The sequence below is a fragment of the Malania oleifera genome, chromosome 1 (assembly GCF_029873635.1).
Source record: "Malania oleifera isolate guangnan ecotype guangnan chromosome 1, ASM2987363v1, whole genome shotgun sequence".
In the NCBI taxonomy this organism is placed as follows: domain Eukaryota; kingdom Viridiplantae; phylum Streptophyta; class Magnoliopsida; order Santalales; family Ximeniaceae; genus Malania; species Malania oleifera.
This window is the reverse complement of record NC_080417.1, coordinates 7,414,135-7,422,598: the sequence shown is the minus strand read 5'-3', so window position 1 is coordinate 7,422,598 and position 8,464 is coordinate 7,414,135.

Genomic DNA, 8,464 nt, shown 5'->3' with positions numbered 1-8,464 from the left:
TCTTATGCTCGTCGACAAGGACGTCGTCTCTTCCATAAGGCTAGCTAGGCCAACCAAGTTATAAATATATATATTTCATTTCTTAATGGAGAAGAAACCAAAATCCTCTCTCTCTCTCTCTCTCTAGAACTCAAACCAACTCTCTCTCTCTCTCTCTCTCTCTCTCTCTCTCTCTCTCTCTCTCTCTCTCTCTCTCATATCCGGACTATCTATTACCTAAATCGACGATCCGACGTTACTATGTGGATCAAGGAAGGAATCTCTACGGTTATAGCAGATCGGATCTTCGTTTTGAGGATTTTTGGGTTTTGTCCTGAAATCGAGGTAAGGGTCGATTTCATTTTTGGTTTGGTAGTTCTGTAGTAGATAGGATTATATTGAAGTTGTGTTCTTCTATTTTTAGATTTTGGGAACTCGGTTCACTATTTTGGAGTCGTATAGTTCGTGTCTTGGATATCAGGGAAAAGTAAGGGATTTCTGTTTATATCAGTTATTTTTGAAATCTGAATCGGTAAAACTATGGTTTACGATTATACGAATGTTTTGGTTACTTATTTGGGAAAATCTATCAAGTGAAATTACGGGATTTTGGGGTTTACAATTTTTGGGAAAATTGGGAGTTATCGGGTTTCATCTCATTTTCTATTGGAAAATCACGCATTTGAATAAATGCTAATGTAGAGATGATTGTACCTTCATTTTATGTTAAATTGTATTCTCAGATTAATTATGATGTGATTATTTGTTACCCAAATAGGTGTGGCATGAGATGGTAAATTGAAATGGGTTGAGTTATGAAATCGTGAAATGAGATAAAGATGGTGGTTCCAAAACTCTTTTCAGGAATTTGTGGAAAACTAATACTGGTTAAATACCGAGGATTATAAGCGATGATTGTTATTATGTGGTGAGCATCCGGTTTAATTACCAATGATCTAAGCATCCGATTTAATTACCAACGAGCTAGGGAATCCAGTTCACTACCGATGGGCCAAGACATCCAGTTAAATTCCGATGGGTCAAAAATCCGATTTTATGTCCGACGAGTCCCTCATCTGGGTTGTTACCGATGATTTGGGACATCCAATTTAATTTTGATGTGTTTAATACCGACGAGTCGCTTATCTGGGTTATTATCGATGAGTTGGGACATCCGGTTTAGTTCCGATGTGGATATGTGTTGTGAAATATACTATGTGTTTGTGAATTCACTGTGTTATGAACTATACTGGAACTGTGTTGTGAAAATATTAGAATTGTGAAGTATTATGTTTTGCCATTGAAATAATACTCATAAGCCCACACATTGATATAACATGTTTCTCCCTTACTGAGAGGTGTCTCACCCCTATCATACAAATTTCTTTCAAGTCCTTCGAGTAGCTGACACTAGCATCCTAATGTTTCAGGAGTGGTGGTTGGTTAGCTATGTAGAAGTACTTGTGTAAGTACTGATCCTTGGCCGGGTTGTCATTTTGGGTTATGTAGACACCTGGGTATGTTATGTATTTTGGGGAATTAGATCCTATTTTGTATCGACTCTGGTATGGTAATATGAATGTATTAGGTTGAATTATTACGCTGAGTATGATTGTGTAAGTGATGGTGTATAGGGTATACGTGAACCCTACAGGGTGGGACCCTTATATTGTGTAGTATCATGGATGATTGTATGGTATAGGGACAGGGTAGGTTACTAAATCACATCCTGGGGCCCATTTCTGGGTTCGGAGCTTGACATCTAGGCAGGGTAGTATTTTCATTTTGGTAAATTTTGGGGCGACTATATGAATAGTTTATGTATAGTTATGTTTTTAAATACTAGGATGTAATATAAACAGTTGTTGTAGTTATTTTCGGGGTTTATAGATAGACTCTGGTATTTAATTTAAAGTTGTTTATTTTATTTCCGCTGCATGATTGTGGTGTATGGTATCAAAAATAGGTGATTGAAACACATAACTTTCGGGGCCCACTTGGTGGGTTCGGGGCGTCACAGCTATAGGATGAATGAAAATGCGAGGATTCAAGGTTGTTTCTCAACGAATGCTTATGGAACTTTAAATAAAGGTTCTTAAGCAATTTTAGGTTGGTTTAAGAAGAATCTTACCAAGGTAAATCATCGAATGGCTCAGTTTGATTCACCCAAATTCAGATTATACCTTTGAAATTCCTTAATTAAGTTTTGAAGTTGTAATGAAGCTGCTGTATACTTGGAATGGTCCAATAAAATATGGAAATCACCACGAACTTTGAAGAATGCCTTGATGATTTTCTCCACAAGTTATAACTCTTTTGGAGTCCTTTGTGCACACTTTGATATATTGATTTATATATATATATATATATATATATATATATATATATATATATATATATATATATAGATATGTAGCAATTGAAATGGATATTATTGGCTATGGGGAGTAACCTAGTGGTGGCTGTGTGGATGATGGATGGAGGACGTGAATGATGCAAATGAATGGTATCACTGGATAGATATTGGTCTCACACCAACTAATCTCCGGGGAGAAGGAATGTAGCCTCTCGCCACTCAATCACAAGGATCAAAACAAGCTTAGACAAGCTCACAAAGACAAAGTCTTTAACTAAAATTCAATATTACTTAACTCTTATTTCTATTACAACAATTACAATGGAGAAATATATAGACTGGGCATGGGGAAGGGGACAAACACAACATTAGCTAACTTAAGCTGGCATAGGGGACAAAACATATAAAGATTACAACTCTCAACCAAACTCACAACTTTCAAACATAATAAAGACACCTATTTTCTAAACACAATAATAACTAAATCCAACTTACTAAACACCACTTACAAGACACTGCACATGCAAGCAAGCTATCTTGCAAGGCTGCATATTAAATGTAACAAAGTCAATAGTCAAAGGGGGAGGCCCAACCGTGTGGGGCTCAATGGAATGGTGTGGGGCCCATAAGACCATGTGGGGCCCATAAGGGGTCTTGATCTCAAAATTGCTTCGGCATCTTTTGTTGGGGTCTTTCTCACAATGAAAACGTCTTCTAGATACTCCATAAATTCCTACGAAACAACGAACAAAAGAGGCATCCGGAGGTCTTCCTTGTGTTAGCATGTGGGCGAAGAAAATGTGGACTTCCGGAGGTCCTCCATGCATCATAACTTCTGAAAAAGAAATGTGGACATCTGGAGGTTGTCCACGTGTCATAATATCTGAAAATGACATGGGCAACATATGTCGATCCCCATTATTTTTCCCCCGAAACCCAATCTATACAACTTCTCAATTCAAAATTTGAAAACCAGTGTTGAGTAACTGAGCAAAATCATCAACGATTTGAAGCCGAGACCAAACAGTTGATGTAACAGGACAAAAACAGTTGAATGTTACTTCTACACCTGGAAAAACCGTCGATGGTTTCAGGAAACCATCGACGGTTTCCTCTTGCATGGCCAACAACTCTATTTGCAACTATGTTTTCTCTCTATACATGCATTCCACTTAACATATGATTCACATATTACAACAAGTTCTCAAAGAGACTCGAGTTGTTCTAGAATGAGCTTGTCGAGCTTCACGTCTCTCAGATTGAAGTGCAACAACATTTTCCCATTTCATCATTCTTTAGGTGGCTTAGCTTCAAACAATCCCTTTACTCTATCTCCATTATTTAATGAATACGTATGCTTTAAGACTCTTTCATCCATTAGGTGGTGCAACAATGATTATAAAAGAACTAGTTAATGTTTAAAATATTCTGAGCCTTATAAAAGAACTAAGCCTCAGTTATTATAACTGCACCTAATACTTCAAGTTGTCTTTGAAAAAATAGTGCATGTTTTCATTGAGTAGGCAGTTGAATATTTTCATTTGGCCATCGATTTAGGTATAGCAACTTAAAATGTTGTCTAGATGGGATTTGAAGAGTTTGAAATTTCCAACATGAACTTTCTATAAATTTAGTGTCTTAATCACTAATAGCATCTTGGGGAGCATTATAATGCCCTATATGTGTTCAAAAAATAGTTGCATTGCCTCCTCTTTTAGGTAATATTTTGGTATGGGGATGAATGTATCACGCTTTGAAAACCTATCCTTAATCTCAAAAATGGAACAAAAATATGAAACTCTAGGAAGGTTACTAATAAAATCAAGCAGACACTTTCCAACGGGTCTCTTTGACAATGAAAGGGGCTCCTACAATCTTATAATCTTCCTCTGAGAATAGTATAATGAGGATGTATTTGTTTCTTAGAATGATATGTTGCAGGATTATATTGAATTAAATGGTGGTAGATCAGATTTTTCAGGCTCTTGGTTTTCCAAATTGGTTTTGTAAGTTGATTCAGAATTGTATTTCCACTCCATGCTTTTCTGTCATGATGCATGGCACTTATAGAGGTTTCTTCAAATCAAAAAGGGGCTTGAGGCAAGGAGATCCATTGTCGCCGTATATTTTCATCATCATGGAAGAAATTCTTTCTAAATTAATTCAAAAAAAGTTGTCTGAGAAGCGGATTTTACCATTTGCACACCCAAGTGGTGCACCTATTATATCGCATTTAATGTACGCAGATGATGTTGTTATTTTTGCTAATGCTGGAAAAAAATCTGTTAGTCAGTTAATGGAGGTGATTAAGGAGTATGATAACTGGACTGGCCAAAGGGTGAATCAAGATAAATCAGTTATTTTTTTCTTAAACAAGTTGGGTGTTCAGAGGAAAGGAGAAGTTCTTCAAGAGACTGGTTTTATTGAGGATAAATTTCCTTTTACGTATTTGGGTGTATCAATAGTGGATGGTAAATTGAAAGGCTGCCATTTTGACCCTTTAATCCAAAAATCAATAAGAGAGTTGAGGGCTGGAAAAGTAAACTGTTGTCTCAAGGAGGTCGTCTTGTTTTTTTGAGACATATGCTTTCAAGTATGTCATTGCATCTGTTAGCTATTCTAAATGTACCGAAACTGGTGATTAAAAAGATACAAGGTATGTTTGCTTCTTTTTTCTGGGGATTTAAGGATGGAAAAGAAAAAATGAAATAGAGGGCTTGGAAGAAATTGTGTGTTCCTGTGGAGGAAGGGGGCATTGGAGTAAGAAACATTTCGGAAGTGCAACAGTCTTTGTTCATGAAGTTTGGTTGGCATTTATTAACGCAAAATTCTTTATGGGCTAGATTTTTTAAAGCTAAATATGTAAAAGGAGGACATATTGCTCTTTGCAGATAGCATGGATCAAATTCTTCCTTTTGGAGGAAAGTTCTGCATGGTATGCCTGAACTATTAAGTAATTATAAGTGGAAGGTTAGAGAAGGAGATGTAAAATTGTGGTATGATAAGTTTCTAGATTCGGGACCTTTATTTGCAGATTGTCCAAATGGTGCACAATCTCATATCAAATTAAAAGATTTGATTATCAATAATGCGTGGGATGTGGAAAATTTGCAGAGGATCCTGGGGTTTAGTAAAGCGGATGAAGTGATGGAAAAGGTGAGAAATCTTAGAAATTCTTCGGACATTCTGTTATAGCTCCCGGAAAAGGATGGTTGCTTTAATACAAAATCCGCATGGGATGTTATCAGAGTTAGAGCTCCAAAATTTAATTGGGCTAAGTGGGTTTGGAACAAATGGTTACTGAATAAAATTTCTATCTATTTGTGGAAGGCTACTTTTGAGTGCTTAAGTACTGATGAAAAGGTGAGAAGGGTGGGGGTTCCACTTGTTTCAGCATGTAATTATTGTGAGATGAGGCAATCTGAAGATTTGGAGCATGTGTTAAATAAGGGAGACCTTGCTTCTGAGGTTTGGAGGAAGGTTTCAGTGGAGGTAGGTGTTCCTTTCCTTAGGCAACAAAGTTGAAAAGAAAGAGTCCAAATGTGGTTTAATAGGGCTTCCAAGTTCTCTCAACTGAGTTCATTGATGGGTTTGATTCCTTGGTTAGTAGTTTGGAGGCTGTGGAGAAGGAGATATGTAGCTAGAATTGGAGAAAAATTAGAGAGTAGTACTAATGTGTGGCTCTCCATTAAGTATTGGGTGGGGGTTTTAAGTAGGAACATGACAGAAATGGTTCAGTTAAAAGATGCTGATTTTTGGGTATTACAGAATCTGGAAGTGCAAATTGTGAACAAAAGAATTAAAACTATGCAAAGTGTGAGATTTCTAAAACTGAGGCAAGGGAGGTTGAAACTAAATTTGGATGGGAGCAGCCTGGGGAACCTAGGGCCGGTGGGTGGTGGTGGCATCCTTAGAGACCATACAGGTTCTTTTGTGATTGATTTTTCAAAATATTTTGGTTCTTGTTCAAATAATGAAGCTGAATTGAGAATTGTGTTGGAGGGAATGAAGATTTGCAAACATTTGGGACATACTTGTATCGATATTGAATGTGATTCGAATATTGTAGTTAATTGGATAAGAGCTAGGAAGTGCTCCTTGTGGTATTTGTGGGATTTTTGGAAGCAGCTTATTGGTTTATTGGAGGGAGTAGATTTCTCGATAAATCATTGGTATAGAGAATGGAACAAAGTAGCAAATGCCTTGACTCGACAAGGTGCTATGGGGAGGAATAATTTGTTTACAAATAATAGTTAACTCCCTAGAGTTAGCAATGGTTTATATAAATTAGAGAAGATGGGTATGGCTTATATGAGGCATGTTTAGCTAATTTTCTTTTGGTTTTAACTTATACTTTATGTTGTTTATCTTTTGTTTTGTAGGTCTTGTTTTGTTTTGTTTTGTTTTGACTTGTAACCCGGTTTTTGGCTGGATGTGGGTGTTGTTCTTTGGGAGGTTTTTAAAGTGTTGCCTTTCGTTATCTCTCATTGATTATCTTGTAACCACGGTATTCTTCCGCCAAAAGTGAGGGGTTATCAATAAATAGATGGAGGTGCCGCCCTTCTTATTAAAAAAAAAAAAAAAAGATCCAACTGGACTAGACTAATTCTATCCATATCCAATACTCGACCTACCATCTATAAAGAACAAGACAAGAACACAAGTGATTTTCAAAAAATTATTTTTATATAAACACTTGTAAAGGGCACATCTTATGAGAAATAATGCTGCCAATTTGATAATTAGGCACGTTGCAATAGATGTTCGGTGCAAGGACAAGGTAGACACAGTTCTCGTCGACTGTTGTTTATGGTTAATCTCACGAACCATGATTCTCTATCCTCTTTAGTCCGATGCATCAATATTCAATAATAATTGATTTTTGTAAAATGAACACCTTACTTGTACTGGTCAAGAAAAGAGATAAAAAAAAAGGGACAAAGGATCCCATAAAATTTTGATTGGCTAGGAAGATATAAAAGAATAATTGTTGCGAAAAATTGAAGACTTTAAAGGTGGGTTGATAATGAAAATTCAATGATATTTTCTGTAGATAAAATCATTTTATTTGTTAAAAACAAGTGTATCAGTTGAAAATCTGTGTAATTCACCAATAATCATGGCAGGGTTAAAATCATCCCAACTAGCATGGATTACAAATTTACCATTCAAAAATTAAGATGTCCTCCATTTTCCAACACACCAATTGATATCCTGCTCAAGTATCTTGCAGCTACACAGACCACTCTTCTATTCACAAAAAAACAAGAATTAAACCAAAAAAAAAACAGAAAAGAAAAAGATAGAATGCAGTAACCGTACATCTCTCTCTCTCTCTCTCTCTCTCTCTCTGTGCCGGTGACCAAACATGCTAAGGTACATTGCTCACGTTCACCAGCTATTGTGAATTTGTGTTTGCATTTGACGAAAGGTGAGAGTAATGGTGATGGAAGGAGCTGTTTGGTATTTTAGGTGGGAACATAAAATCCAAGAACAGGATCTAAGGCAGGAGGAATGGCCAGCAGGGGTCAACAGGGAAAAGTAGATCATGGATTGCAACTGAACCCAAAGCAACCACAGAAATGGTGCTATGTGTCGCTGCATGCCTGAGAGACTCAAAAGGTCATTAGCCCATTTCCCCTTTTGCGTGTGAGGGAGAGAGAGGGAGAGGACGCCTTTCCTCACCGCTAAAGTCCCCCAGTCCCTCCCATTAAGACCCTCTGCCCAGTTTTCTGCAACTCTTAACCTTATCACTCCCTTTAATTACCTTTACCATCCTCTCCCTCCCTCTCTCTTCATGAAACATCACAGTCTAAGGCATTGTGTCATGTCATATTCACCTAAGATTCTCTCTCTTTCCCTCTCTCTCACACACACTCTATCTCTCTAGCAACTTTGCATATTTATTTTTTTCTCCCCTGCACTGCTCCACAGGCTCATTCCTTCCTCTAGTCAAGCGGTGGAAAAGTGTGGTAGAGGGCTACTTTGTTTTTTTCTGTAATACTCTTTGCTTGGAAGACCCTACTAGATTTTCTATCACAAACAGAGAAAAGCCTCAAACAATTAAAATGGAAAGAAAGCAGTGGCACCAACCGCATTAAGCCTAATCCTATTTGCAACCCCACGAGC